Source organism: Pseudophryne corroboree, chromosome 6, assembly GCF_028390025.1.
Source record: "Pseudophryne corroboree isolate aPseCor3 chromosome 6, aPseCor3.hap2, whole genome shotgun sequence".
Classification (NCBI taxonomy): Eukaryota; Metazoa; Chordata; class Amphibia; order Anura; family Myobatrachidae; genus Pseudophryne; species Pseudophryne corroboree.
The window spans coordinates 325,108,032-325,123,065 of NC_086449.1; positions in this window are offsets into that span (position 1 = coordinate 325,108,032).

The following is a 15,034-nucleotide window of genomic DNA, read 5'->3' on the forward strand; positions in this document are numbered from 1 at the left end:
CAATTTTTCGGGCCACCGACAGCATCTCTTGCACGCCCCTGTCATTTTTAAAATAATTCTGCACCACCAAATTCAATGTATGTGCAAAACATGGGACGTGCTGGAATTTGCCCAGATGTAATGCACGCACAATATTGCTGGCATTGTCCGATGTCACAAATCCCCAGGAGAGTCCATTTGGGGTAAGCCATTCTGCGATGATGTTCCTCAGTTTCCGTAAGAGGTTGTCAGCTGTGTGCATCTTCTGGAAAGCGGTGATACAAAGTGTAGCCTGCCTAGGAACGAGTTGGCGTTTGCGAGATGCTGCTACTGGTGCCGCCGCTGCTGTTCTTGCTGCGGGAGGCAATACATCTACCCAGTGGGCTGTCACAGTCATATAGTCCTGAGTCTGCCCTGCTCCACTTGTCCACATGTCCGTGGTTAAGTGGACATTGGGTACAACTGCATTTTCTCTAACGTCCTAGTGGATGCTGGGGACTCCGAAAGGACCATGGGGAATAGCGGCTCCGCAGGAGACTGGGCACAAAAGTAAAAAGCTTTAGGACTACCTGGTGTGCACTGGCTCCTCCCCCTATGACCCTCCTCCAAGCCTCAGTTAGATTTTTGTGCCCGAACGAGACGGGTGCAGGCTAAGGGGCTCTCCTGAGCTGCTTAGTGGAAAAGTTTAAAGTAGGTTTTTTATTTTCAGTGAGACCTGCTGGCAACAGGCTTACTGCATCGAGGGACTAAGGGGAGAGAAGCGAACTCACCTGCGTGCAGAGTGGATTGGGCTTCTTAGGCTACTGGACATTAGCTCCAGAGGGACGATCACAGGCCCAGCCATGGATGGGTCCCGGAGCCGCGCCGCCGGCCCCCTTACAGAGCCAGAAGACTGAAGAGGTCCGGAAAATCGGCGGCAGAAGACGTCCTGTCTTCTATAAGGTAGCACACAGCACCGCAGCTGTGCGCCATTGCTCTCATGCACACTTCACACTCCGGTCACTGAGGGTGCAGGGCGCTGGGGGGGGGCGCCCTGAGACGCAATAAAACACCTTTTTGTTGGCAAAAAATACATCACATATAGCTCCTGGGCTATATGGATGCATTTAACCCCTGCCAAATTTCCATAGAAAAGCGGGAGAAAGGCCGCCGTGAAGGGGGCGGAGCCTATCTCCTCAGCACACTGGCGCCATTTTTCCTCACAGCTCCGTTGGAGGAAGGCTCCCTGACTCTCCCCTGCAGTCCTGCACTACAGAAACAGGGTAAAACAAAGAGAGGGGGGCACTAAATTGGCATAGAAATATATACAGCAGCTATATTAGGGAAAAACACTTATATAAGGTTATCCCTGTATATATATAGCGCTCTGGTGTGTGCTGGCAAACTCTCCCTCTGTTTCCCCAAAGGGCTAGTGGGGTCCTGTCCTCTATCAGAGCATTCCCTGTGTGTGTGCTGTGTGTCGGTACGTTGTGTCGACATGTATGAGGAGGAAAATGGTGTGGAGGCGGAGCAATTGCCTGTGTTAGTGATGTCACCCCCTAGGGAGTCGACACCTGACTGGATGGTCTTATGGAAAGATTTACGTGATAGTGTCAGCACTTTACAAAAGACTGTTGACGACATGAGACAGCCGGCAAATCAGTTAATACCTGTACAGGCGTCTCAAACACCGTCAGGGGCTATAAAGCGCCCGTTACCTCAGGTCGATACAGACACAGACACGGACACTGACTCCAGTGTCGACGGTGAGGAAACAAACGTATTTTCCAGTAGGGCCACACGTTACATGATCACGGCAATGAAGGAGGTTTTGAACATTTCTGATACTACAAGTACCACAAAAAAGGGTATTATGTGGGGTGTGAAAAAACTACCCGTAGTTTTTCCTGAATCAGATGAGTTAAATGAGGTGTGTGATGAAGCGTGGGTTTCCCCCGATAAAAAACTGCTAATTTCTAAAAAATTATTGGCATTATACCCTTTCCCGCCAGAGGTTAGGGCGCGTTGGGAAACACCCCCTAGAGTGGATAAGGCGCTCACACGCTTATCAAAACAAGTGGCGTTACCGTCTCCTGATACGGCCGCCCTAAAGGAACCAGCTGATAGAAAGCTGGAAAATATCCTTAAGAGTATATACAAACATACTGGTATTATACTACGACCAGCAATCGCCTCAGCCTGGATGTGCAGTGCTGGGGTGGCTTGGTCGGATTCCCTGACTGAAAATATTGATACCCTGGACAGGGACAATATATTATTGACTATAGAGCATTTAAAGGATGCATTCCTATATATGCGAGATGCACAGAGAGACATTTGCACTCTGGCATCAAGAGTAAGTGCGATGTCCATTTCTGCCAGAAGAGGATTATGGACGCGACAGTGGTCAAGGGATGTGGATTCCAAACGGCATATGGAAGTATTGCCGTATAAAGGGGAGGAGTTATTTGGGGGCGGTCTATCGGACCTGGTGGCCACGGCAACGGCTGGAAAATCCACCTTTTTACCCCAAGTCACCTCGCAGCAGAAAAAGATACCGTCTTTTCAGGCTCAGTCCTTTCGTCCCCATAAGGGCAAGCGGGCAAAAGGCCACTCATATCTGCCCCGGGGCAGAGGAAGGGGAAAAAGACTTCAACAGACAGCATCTTCCCACGAACAGAAGCCCTCCCCCGCTTCTGCCAAGTCCTCAGCATGACGCTGGGGTTTTACAAGCGGACTCAGGCACGGTGGGGGCCCGTCTCAAGATTTTCAGCGCGCAGTGGGCTCACTCGCAAGTGGACTCCTGGATCCTGCAGGTAGTATCTCAGGGGTACAAATTGGAATTCGAGACGTCTCCCCCTCGCCGGTTCCTGAAGTCTGCTTTACCAACGTCTACCCCCGACAGGGAGGCGGTATTGGAAGCCATTCACAAGCTGTATTCCCAGCAAGTGATAATCAAGGTACCCCTCCTACAACAGGGAAAGGGGTATTACTCCACGCTGTTTGTGGTACCGAAGCCGGACGGCTCGGTGAGACCCATTTTAAATCTGAAAGCCTTGAACACTTACATAAAAAGGTTCAAGTTCAAGATGGAGTCACTCAGAGCAGTGATAGCGAACCTGGAAGAAGGGGACTACATGGTGTCTCTGGACATCAAGGATGCTTACCTCCATGTCCCAATTTGCCCTTCTCACCAAGGGTACCTCAGGTTTGTGGTACAGAACTGTCACTATCAGTTTCAGACGCTGCCGTTTGGATTGTCCACGCACCCCGGGTCTTTACCAAGGTAATGGCCGAAATGATGACTCTTCTTCGAAGAAAAGGCGTCTTAATTATCCCTTACTTGGACGATCTCCTGATAAGGGCAAGGTCCAGAGAACAGTTAGAGGTCGGAGTAGCACTATCTCAAATAGTACTACGACAGCACGGATGGATTCTAAATATTCCAAAATCGCAGCTGATTCCGACGACACGTCTGCTGTTCCTAGGGATGATTCTGGACACAGTACAGAAAAAGGTGTTTCTCCCGGAAGAGAAAGCCAAGGAGTTATCCGACCTAGTCAGGAAGCTCCTAAGACCAGGCCAGGTGTCAGTGCATCAGTGCACAAGGGTCCTGGGAAAGATGGTGGCTTCTTACGAAGCGATTCCATTCGGCAGATTCCACGCAAGAACTTTTCAGTTGGATCTGCTAGACAAATGGTCCGGATCGCATCTTCAAATGCATCAGCGGATAACCCTGTCTCCAAGGACAAGGGTGTCTCTCCTGTGGTGGTTACAGAGTGCTCATCTCCTAGAGGGCCGCAGATTCGGCATTCAGGATTGGGTCCTGGTGACCACGGATGCCAGCCTGAGAGGCTGGGGAGCAGTCACACAGGGAAAAAATTTCCAGGGCTTGTGGTCAAGCATGGAAACGTCACTTCACATAAATATCCTGGAACTAAGGGCCATTTACAATGCCCTAAGTCAGGCAAGGCCTCTGCTTCAGGGTCAGCCAGTATTGATCCAGTCGGACAACATCACGGCAGTCGCCCACGTAAACAGACAGGGCGGCACAAGAAGCAGGAGGGCAATGACGGAAGTGGCAAGGATTCTTCGCTGGGCGGAAAATCATGTGATAGCACTGTCAGCAGTGTTCATTCCGGGAGTGGACAACTGGGAAGCAGACTTCCTCAGCAGACACGATCTCCACCCGTGGGAGTGGGGACTTCACCCAGAAGTCTTCCACATGATTGTAAACCGTTGGGAAAAACCAAAGGTGGACATGATGGCGTCTCGCCTCAACAAAAAACTGGACAGATATTGCTCCAGGTCAAGGGACCCTCAGGCAATAGCTGTGGACGCTCTGGTAACACCGTGGGTGTACCGGTCAGTGTATGTGTTCCCTCCTCTTCCTCTCATACCAAAAGTACTGAGAATCATAAGAAGGAGAGGAGTAAAGACTATACTCGTGGCTCCGGATTGGCCAAGAAGGACTTGGTACCCGGAAATTCAAGAGATGCTCACGGAAGAACCGTGGCCTCTACCTCTAAGACAGGACCTGCTCCAGCAGGGACCATGTCTGTTCCAAGACTTACCGCGGCTGCGTTTGACGGCATGGCGGTTGAACGCCGGATCCTGAAGGAAAAAGGCATTCCGGATGAAGTCATCCCTACCCTGATCAAAGCCAGGAAGGATGTAACCGTACAACATTATCACCGTATTTGGCGTAAATATGTTGCGTGGTGCGAGGCCAGGAAGGCCCCTACAGAGGAATTTCAACTGGGTCGATTCCTGCATTTCCTGCAAACAGGACTGTCTATGGGCCTCAAATTAGGGTCCATTAAGGTTCAAATTTCGGCCCTGTCGATATTCTTCCAAAAAGAACTAGCTTCTGTTCCTGAAGTTCAGACGTTTGTCAAGGGAGTACTGCATATACAGCCTCCTTTTGTGCCTCCAGTGGCACCTTGGGATCTCAATGTAGTTTTGGGATTCCTAAAATCACATTGGTTTGAACCACTCACCACTGTGGACTTGAAATATCTCACATGGAAAGTGGTGATGCTGTTAGCCCTGGCTTCAGCCAGGCGTGTATCAGAATTGGCGGCTTTATCCTATAAAAGCCCGTACCTAATTTTTCATACGGACAGGGCAGAATTGAGGACTCGTCCTCAATTTCTACCTAAGGTGGTTTCAGCATTTCACTTAAACCAACCTATTGTGGTGCCTGCGGCTACTAGGGACTTGGAGGATTCCAAGTTGCTAGACGTAGTCAGGGCCCTGAAAATATATGTCTCCAGGACGGCTGGAGTCAGAAAATCTGACTCGCTGTTTATCCTGTATGCACCCAACAAGCTGGGTGCTCCTGCTTCTAAGCAGACGATTGCTCGTTGGATTTGTAGTACAATTCAGCTTGCACATTCTGTGGCAGGCCTGCCACAGCCAAAATCTGTAAAAGCCCATTCCACAAGGAAAGTGGGCTCATCTTGGGCGGCTGCCCGAGAGGTCTCGGCTTTACAACTTTGCCGAGCAGCTACTTGGTCAGGGGCAAACACGTTTGCTAAATTCTACAAATTTGATACCCTGGCTGAGGAGGACCTGGAGTTCTCTCATTCGGTGCTGCAGAGTCATCCGCACTCTCCCGCCCGTTTGGGAGCTTTGGTATAATCCCCATGGTCCTTTCGGAGTCCCCAGCATCCACTAGGACGTTAGAGAAAATAAGAATTTACTTACCGATAATTCTATTTCTCATAGTCCGTAGTGGATGCTGGGCGCCCATCCCAAGTGCGGATTGTCTGCATTACTTGTACATAGTTATTGTTACAAAAATCGGGTTTTTGTTGTTGTGAGCCATCTTTTCAGAGGCTCCTTCTGTTATCATACTGTTAACTGGGTTCAGATCACAAGTTGTACGGTGTGATTGGTGTGGCTGGTATGAGTCTTACCCGGGATTCAAGATCCTTCCATATTGTGTACGCTCGTCCGGGCACAGTATCTTAACTGAGGCTTGGAGGAGGGTCATAGGAGGAGGAGCCAGTGCACACCAGGTAGTCCTAAAGCTTTTTACTTTTGTGCCCAGTCTCCTGCGGAGCCGCTATTCCCCATGGTCCTTTCGGAGTCCCCAGCATCCACTACGGACTATGAGAAATAGAATTATCGGTAAGTAAATTCTTATTTTTTAGGACACTGGTGACTCTTTTTCTGAGGTCTGTGTACATTTTCGGTATCGCCTGCCTAGAGAAATGGAACCTAGATGGTATTTGGTACCGGGGACACAGTACCTCAATCAAGTCTGTAGTTGCCTGTGAATTAACGGTGGATAACGGAAACACGTTTCTCACCGCCCAGGCTGCCAAGGCCTGAGTTATCCGCTTTGCAGCAGGATGACTGCTGTGATATTTCATCTTCCTCGCAAAGGACTGTTGGACAGTCAATTGCTTACTGGAAGTAGTACAAGTGGTCTTCCGACTTCCCCTCTGGGATGACGATCGACTCCCAGCAGCAACAACAGCAGCGCCAGCAGCAGTAGGCGTTACACTCAAGGATGCATTGGAGGAATCCCAGGCAGGAGAGGACTCGTCAGACTTGACAGTGACATGGCCTGCAGGACTATTGGCTTTCCTGTGTAAGGAGGAAATTGACACTGAGGGAGTTGGTGGTGTCAGTGGACTGCTTCCGCTGTCATCCAAAGTTTTTGAACTTGTCACTGACTTATGATGAATGCGCTGCAGGTGACGTATAAGGGAGGATGTTCCGAGGTGGTTAACGTTCTTACCCCTACTTATTACAGCTTAACAAAGGCAACACAGGGCTTGACACCTGTTGTCCGCATTTGTGTTAAAATAATTCCACACCGAAGAGGTGATTTTTTTTTGTAATTTGACCAGGCATGTCAATGGCCATATTCGTCCCACGGACAACAGGTGTCTCCCCGGGTGCCTGACTTAAACAAACCACCTCACCATCAGAATCCTCCTTGTCAATTTCCTCCTCAGCGCCAGCAACACCCATATCCTCATCCTGGTGTACTTCAACAGTGACATCTTCAATTTGACTATCAGGACAGGAACTGGACTGCGGGTGCTCCTTCCAGCACTTGCAGGGTGCGTGCAAACGGTGGAAGGCGCCACCTCTTCCCATCCAGTGTTGGGAAGGTCAGGCATCGCACCCGACACAATTGGACTCTCCTTGGGGATTTGTGATTTAGAAGAACGCACAGTTCTTTGCTGTGCTTTTGCCATCTTAAGTCTTTTCATTTTTCTAGCGAGAGGATGAGTGCTTCCATCCTCATGTGAAGCTGAACCACTAGCCATGAACATAGGCCAGGGCCTCAGCCGTTCCTTGCCACTCCGTGTCGTAAATGGCATATTGGCAAGTTTACGCTTCTCCTCAGATGCTTTTAATTTAGATTTTTGGGTCATTTTACTGAACTTTTGTGTTTTGGATTTTACATGCTCTCTACTATGACATTGGGCATCGGCCTTGGCAGACGACGTTGATGGCATTTCATCGTCTCGGCCATGACTAGTGGCAGCAGCTTCAGCACGAGGTGGAAGTGGATCTTGATCTTTCCCTATTTTACCTTCCACATTTTTGTTCTCCATTTTTTAATGTGTGGAATTATATGCCAGTATCAATAGCAATGGCCTACTACTATATATACTGCGCACAACTGAAATGCATCACAGGTATGGATGGATAGTATACTTGACGACACAGAGGTAGGTAGAGCAGTAGCCTACTGTACCGTACTGCTATATATTATATACTGGTGGTCAGCAAACTGTGCAAAACTTAAATGCACCACAGGTATGGATGGATAGTATACTTGACGACACAGAGGTAGGTAGAGCAGTGGCCTACTGTACCGTACTGCTATATATTATATACTGGTGGTCAGCAAACTGTGCAAAACTGAAATGCACCACAGGTATGGATGGATAGTATACTTGACGACACAGAGGTAGGTAGAGCAGTGGCCTTCTGTACCAAACTCCTATATATTATATACTGGTGGTCAGCAAAATTATGCACTGTACTCCTACTATATACTACAATGCAGCACAGATATGGAGCGTTTTTCAGGCAGAGAACGTATAATACTGGTGGTCACTGGTCAGCAAAACTCTGCACTGTACTCCTCCTACATAATACTGCTGGTCCCCAGTCCCCACAATAAAGCAGTGTGAGCACAGATATATGCAGCACGCTGAGCACAGATATGGAGCGTTTTTCAGGCAGACAACGTATACTGGTGGTCACTGGTCAGCAAAACTCTGCACTGTATTCCTCCTATATAATACTGCTGGTCCCCAGTCCCCACAATAAAGCAGTGTGAGCACAGATATATGCAGCACGCTGAGCACAGATATGGAGCGTTTTTCAGGCAGACAACGTATAATACTGGTGGTCACTGGTCAGCAAAACTCTTCACTGTACTCCTCCTATAATACTGCTGGTCCCCAGAATAAAGATATTTGCACTGCAGCCCCCTGAAACAAAGAGAGAGGACGCCAGCCACGTCCTCTCACTATCATTTCCAATGCACGAGTGAAAAATGGCGGAGACGCGCGGCTCCTTATATAGAATCCAAATCTCGCGAGAATCCGACAGCGGGATGATGACGTTCGGGCGCGCTCGGGTTAACCGAGCAAGGCGGGAGGATCCGAGTCTGCCTCGGACCCGTGTAAAAAGGGTGAAGTTCGGGGGGGTTCGGATTCCGAGGAACCGAACCCGCTCATCACTAATAAAGTCGCAGGTAAACATTAGCATAACGTGAAGCAAAGGAGGCCCCAACTGTATCTCTCAGAATCAAGACACAGCTATTGGAAGGAAATGTATTGAATAAAAAAAAAAAGTCAAAATTGTAAAAATAATTGATAATTGAAAAAATAATGTAAAAAGAGAATCCTAGTAACAGCCATATAAACAGAGAGCATTCTTGTGACCGCCACATAGTACAGAATGAATTCTTGTGACCTCTGTGCACAGCTATAACAGGATCACTGAGGCGAAATGACTTAAACTTCTATGACAAGCAATGAGTGACTTATCATAAGCGGCAGGGCCGGTTCTAGACCTTGTGGCGCCCAGGGTGAAAGTTTCCCGTGGCGCCCCCCTTCCCCAGGGTAAAATAGAGTTGGTGCGCGCCTAAGGCGCATGGTCAAAAATGGGGGCGTGGCTTCTTCATAGGGAAGGGGCATAGCCACAGTAGCTGTGCCCCCAGTTGATTTGCCCCTAGTAGCTGTTCCCCCTGTAGCAGTGCCCCCTGTAGTAGTGCCCCAAGTATGTGCCCCCTGTAGTTGTGCCCCTATTAGTTGTGCCCCTTGTAGATTTGCCCCCAGCAGCTGTGCCCCCAGTAGCTGTGCCCTCAGTTGATTTGCCCCAGTAGCTGTTCCCCCGTAGCAGCGCCCTCTGTAGTAGTGCCCCCTGTAGTTGTGCCCCTAGAAGTTGTGCCTCCTGTAGATTTGTCCCCAGTAGCTCTGCCCCCAGTAACAGTGCCCCCAGTAGCTTTCCCCCAGTAGCTGTTCCCCTGTAGCAGTGCCCTCTGTAGTAGTGCCCCCAGTATGTGCCCCCTGTACTTGTGCCCCTAGTAGTTGTGCCCCCTGTAGATTTGCCCCCAGTAGCTGTGCCCTCAGTAACAGTGCCCCCAGTAGCTGTTCCCCCTAGCAGTGCTCTCTGTAGTAGTGCCCCCAGTATGTGCCCCCCGTAGTTGTGCCCCTAGTAGTTGTGCCCCCTGTAGTAGCGCCGCTTGCAAACAAGAAAAACAATACTTACCAGCCCTGCTTCTGCACCGCTGCCGCTGATGCTCCTGTCTCCGGCCGCCGGCTCCTCTCTATGGGAGATACGTCATGACGTCTCTCCCATAGCAACGCCGCACTGACACTAGGGGTCAATTATGACCTCTAGCGTCAGTCAGTGACGCCAGCTGCAGCGGGCGCCCAAACAGCCCAAGGCGCTTGCTGCAGCCGTGGAGAGGGGGTCAGGAGTAGCGGCTCTTGCCACGGCAGTGCCCTCGGGGTAGCAGCACCCCGGGCAAAAAGCCTGCTTGCCCGTGGCAAGTGCCACTACTGATAAGCAGACCACTGAATAGCTAAGGTATGCCACAGTGGAGTAACAATGGTGGGGCTATGTGCAGCGATGACAGATAAAGTACTGAGGATATTGATGAGGAAGTGTCTGTCGAGCCAGAAGCTCTGATAGGAGGCTGTCTTGGAAAAGAGCTTAGCGGTAGAAAGATAGCAATCGCTCAATCTTTACTGACTGTTCCAGGGACATGTGGTGAGGTAAATGGCTCAGGAGGCATTGACTAGTTCCAGATCCAGATTTACGCACAATATATGAGTCAAAGGGTACATGTGAGCATTATGCAAAAGTGCAGCAGTATATACTGCTGGAAATTTGGTGAGTTTTGATTAGAGATGTGTGGAAAAGATAGGCAGGGGAGACACCAATTGCAGCCCACAGAAGCCATATTGGGCTGCGCGAAAACGAAAGCAGGGTTTGGCTTACAACAGGAAGCCAGCTCTCTGCTTATCGCAGCCTGGTCTGGCAGTCCTAGAAGAAGGAAACACCTCCCAATGGGACTGCCTTGTGTGTCTGTGACTGGCAGATAGGAAGTCACTGCCAGTCACAGTGAAGCCAGTTCAGTCACGGACTGCATCTGGCTTCACCGACACTGAGCTGGGTGGTGGATTGTAACTGGGGTGGCTGCAGTCTTGTAGTCCATAATGAAAATCTGCCACTGGTCTTAGGGGTCTATTTATTAAAATTATTTTTATTAAAATAAAGTGAAAATGGTGTGAAAACACCCTTTTTCACATTATTTTAGTATCAACTAATACCCCTTTTCCACTTACGAGCACGGGTCGCAGCCGGGAGCCTGACACGGGAGCTGCCCCCTGCTGCGACCCGTGCTCGGCCCCTTTCCCATCAGCAGTCACAACCCGGCATATGCCGGGTTGGTGACGCTTCTAGTGACGCGGCAGGGGCGGCGCAGGGAGATCACATGATCACATGATCTCCCAGCGCCGCCCTTCCATACAGTGTAAATGGGAGCCGTGTCGCATCGACACGGCTCCCGTTTACACTACAACCCTACCCGGATCATTCCCGTGTCCTACCCAGGTAAATAGCCGGTGATAAAGCTAAATATTTATCTTATAACATTCACTATATGTTGGTAAGAGACTCAGTACGCAATTGGCGTATGGGGTACCGTAAGGGCACGCACTTAGTGTAGCAGACGCTTAGCCGTGGTCGAGACGCACATGCGGCACGCTCGCTCACAGCTTAACGCTTGGTGTCGAGCACGCTATAGGCGGCCGACTACCGTAATGCTACGCTACCAGTGTAGCGGACGCTCGTGACCACGAGGGGAACACGAGCGGCGCAGACGCTCACGGGATGACACTCAGTAAACCTTGTATGCACCACACTGAAAGATTGGGTTTGTACTGTAAATCTTACTACTGAAATACTGTAGCGATATAACGCTGCTTAATCTTGTTAATACAAAAGCTGCTTGAGCGATTGACACGCTCCGAATACCCTCAGTAATGTAATAAACACACAATACCTTGCTAAGGTTCCAACACCTTTACTAACAATATCTAGCTATGTAAAAAGGGGAAAACAGTTAACAGTTCATACACTATAGGCTAACATCAATATCTAAGCAGAATAACTACACATATACAGTATACAACAGTTTAACAATAACAGAGAGAGAGAATATGGCAAATACAAACAGAGAATAAGTTGGTTACAGAGAATAACTTACACACTGGGAACGATCGCTGCGCAGTCCTGGTACCAGCTCTCTAGTTAGTCAATGATGAAAACCGTTGTGGAGAGAAGACTGAGCTGGCCAGGCTGGCTGTTCTTATATACACTGCGTACAGTACACTACAACGGGACCTATAATCTCATTGTTCATTGGACACAGGAATATCTCCCCGCACTATAACAAAAGGTCATAGGTTAGTTTGAACAGGTGGGCTGTGACTATATCGAACTGCTCAGGTGGGAGGGAATCTCAGGATTCCCGCCGCATGGATAATGAACCGCAAATATAGTAAATGTCCAGAAACTACTAATAGACATAACTATACGCAGGAGCGATTAATCTTTACCTAACCAGCACCGGATTGTTTCTAATAAAATGTTCTTTAGTTAGGTACCAAACACCACTGCTCAAACCATGTCTGACCCTTCGTATCATGCAAAGAGGAATTCCTCTGTCCAGGGACCAGTTACAATAAACAAACTTACAGTTATTATTAAGGGGAACATTACCTATAAAACATACCATTTGAATTTATTGTGTAACGATTGAGTCGCCCGCTAGACGCACACAAACTCTACCGTAAATGCACATACCACGCGCCAATGCGCACGGCCGTAGAAGCTCCATTACGCAACTGCGAATATGCGCACGCACGGGAGAGAATGTGCACGTGCAGCAGGCAAGCGCATGGGGTTAATATATGGCAACGTGCAGCATGATATTTTTCCCGACTTTGACAATCCACCCTTTGGTAGTCACCAATAACTGCCACTTCCTAAAACAGTTAAAAAAAAAAGAAAAATATATGTCATCATGTAAATACCTTTTTATGATTGGGTAAAGGGAGGAGAGGAGAAGGTGAGAAAAAGGTATGACCTAGTGAGATAGTAGAAGCATGTGTGTATGAATCCATGTTTGAGGGGTCATGTATCATCGTGCCGTACGTGTTTTAAATCAAGCTTCGAGGTATTGCGAAGTATATATTGAATCCTTCTTATCCCTTATCAAGGGTCTGTGGATGGGCTGTCAAACTCTACCGAGCTCTTTTCGGCTTTTGGTTGCAACAAATGGGGGAGCACATTTAGTTGATGATACATGAAGGGGGGAACATGTGAATGCTGATATATGTGTCTATATTCCCTGTCGACTATGTGTGTCATTACCTGGAGGTTGTAGAGATGAAGATAAGAAACAATCGTTATAAATGCAGTCGTAAACTATGTGAGTTTATATAAACAGTCGCCGATTGAGGTCTTGTCTGATGTCTTGTCTTGATGTACATGTTGTCTGATGTCTCTCGGTGCTTTTGCTATAAATAGCGAACAAAAGCTTTTCCATTGTCCATAAAGTTACAGTCTCTAAAGTATTGGGCTATCGTAAAAGTTAAAGTCACTAGGGATAATGGGGACTTGTAGCATAGTCCATCAATGGTCTGTGTAAAAGAGGTTGTCAAATTCTTCTTCCAAGCGGATGCCTTGGAGGAAAACAAAGGAGAAACAGGTGAAAGAAACGGACCGTGGAATCACATTTTCATCACAACATTGTCTCTATCGTTGGGTCATAAATCAAATTGGTTGTTGTTATTACAGTGTCCTCGCTCCTCAGACTCATCACTCTGGTACTACCTTTACACTTCGTTAAAGCCCGAACGCATCTAAATATCAGGCCAACCAATATGACGACTCCCAGAATACACAAGAGAAATTTCCCTACGTCCATTATAATACCTTGGGTCCATTCTCCTAAACCAGAGAACCAATTTCGTGGGTTCAACCATGACACCCAACTGGTCAGCTCATTACCCACAGCAGCGAGTGTGAGATTGTGTTTCCTTCGAAACTCCCACTTTAATTGCAAAATGTCATCCATCTTTTGGTCTATGACCTCGGCTGGGTCCTCCGTGCTGTTTGTAATGTACGTGCAGCACTTTATTCCATATTGAGTTGCTAGGGTAACACAATACCCGCCTGTCACAGCTGTGAGATAATTGAGAATCATCCTATGCTGAACCAGCTCTGTTTTGTAGGCTTGTAACTCTTTCCCAGTGTACCTGAACGTGTCGTCATACATTTCGGTGATATTGTCTAACAAGTTCGCTAGCGCAGATATATATTTATAATTTATCACTCCTCTGGCGGTACGAGTGATATCTAACGCGAGTAGGAATTGAATCCCGGTGGATTCATGGATCAGATCAGAGGCCGAGTGCTCTGTCCTCTCTATCAGGTGCCTTTTAACGATGTGCTCGTAATGAGTGTGAGTATAAGGAGCTTGGGCACCGCGGTGAATGTCTTTCATTTTGTTATGGGATACAGTCATTACTTCAGGCAGTACTTTTCTAATGTAACACAATCCCTCTGAGTTTGGGGCAAGCCACTTATACGCCTTTCTCCCGCATATGAAATATGCATCATCGGGGAGAACATATGGGACGGAGTATGACATTACCATGTTACAAATTTTCCATGTGAACTCTCCTAACCCTAACTCTCCCATCTGTCTAGTACACGTATCAGGTTGTACGATATGTGCACAGTATCCTGGTGATACTTCTCCAACTCGCATGGTCCTACTTCCTAGAGTGTACCTATACCGGAAAAATTTTCCACTGTTGGCTATCTGGCGTATAAGTTCTGTGTCTATGGGCATTCTATCGGCTCTATATGAAAATGTCATGGTTTGATTACTCCACGACACTTCCCAATTTCCCGGCTTTCGGGGATTGGAAATGTTAAAGCATACTAAAGACCTATCCACATGATACTGGTGGAGCTTCAAACTAGGAGGACTAGAGATATTAAACCTCTTGTCCACCGGCCTCACACCACTTAACTCAAGTACCTCTCCTACAGTTAAAGGGAATGGTACTAGTCCTGATTTACTATGACCTTGAGGTACTTGAGAGCATACCCAACAGTCTGTCTGATTTAACACTTTACCCACTAAGGAGTGATAGTCACTCAATGGATGCCGGTCCATGTGGACATTAAAACTGGACTGACATTTCTTGATGCACCCATCCTCAACTATATTGTCACAATGCCTACAGATGCAGTTCTCTTTAGCTAACAATCCTTCACAATTCCTTCTATTGTCAATGCTACCAGATAGTTTTCTGATACTCGCCTTTACTCGGTGATTATGTTGCTCTTGGAAAATTACGCCTCCATCCTGGTCATCAGAACCCATTCCCGATCCTTTCTCGACCTTCATGGTACTCTCACCGAAACAGACTGCTCTGGTCAACATCATGGTCAACAGGAAAATCCGGAACACAGTCTCTTGGGGCAAGTCCATCTTATAGGAGGAAAA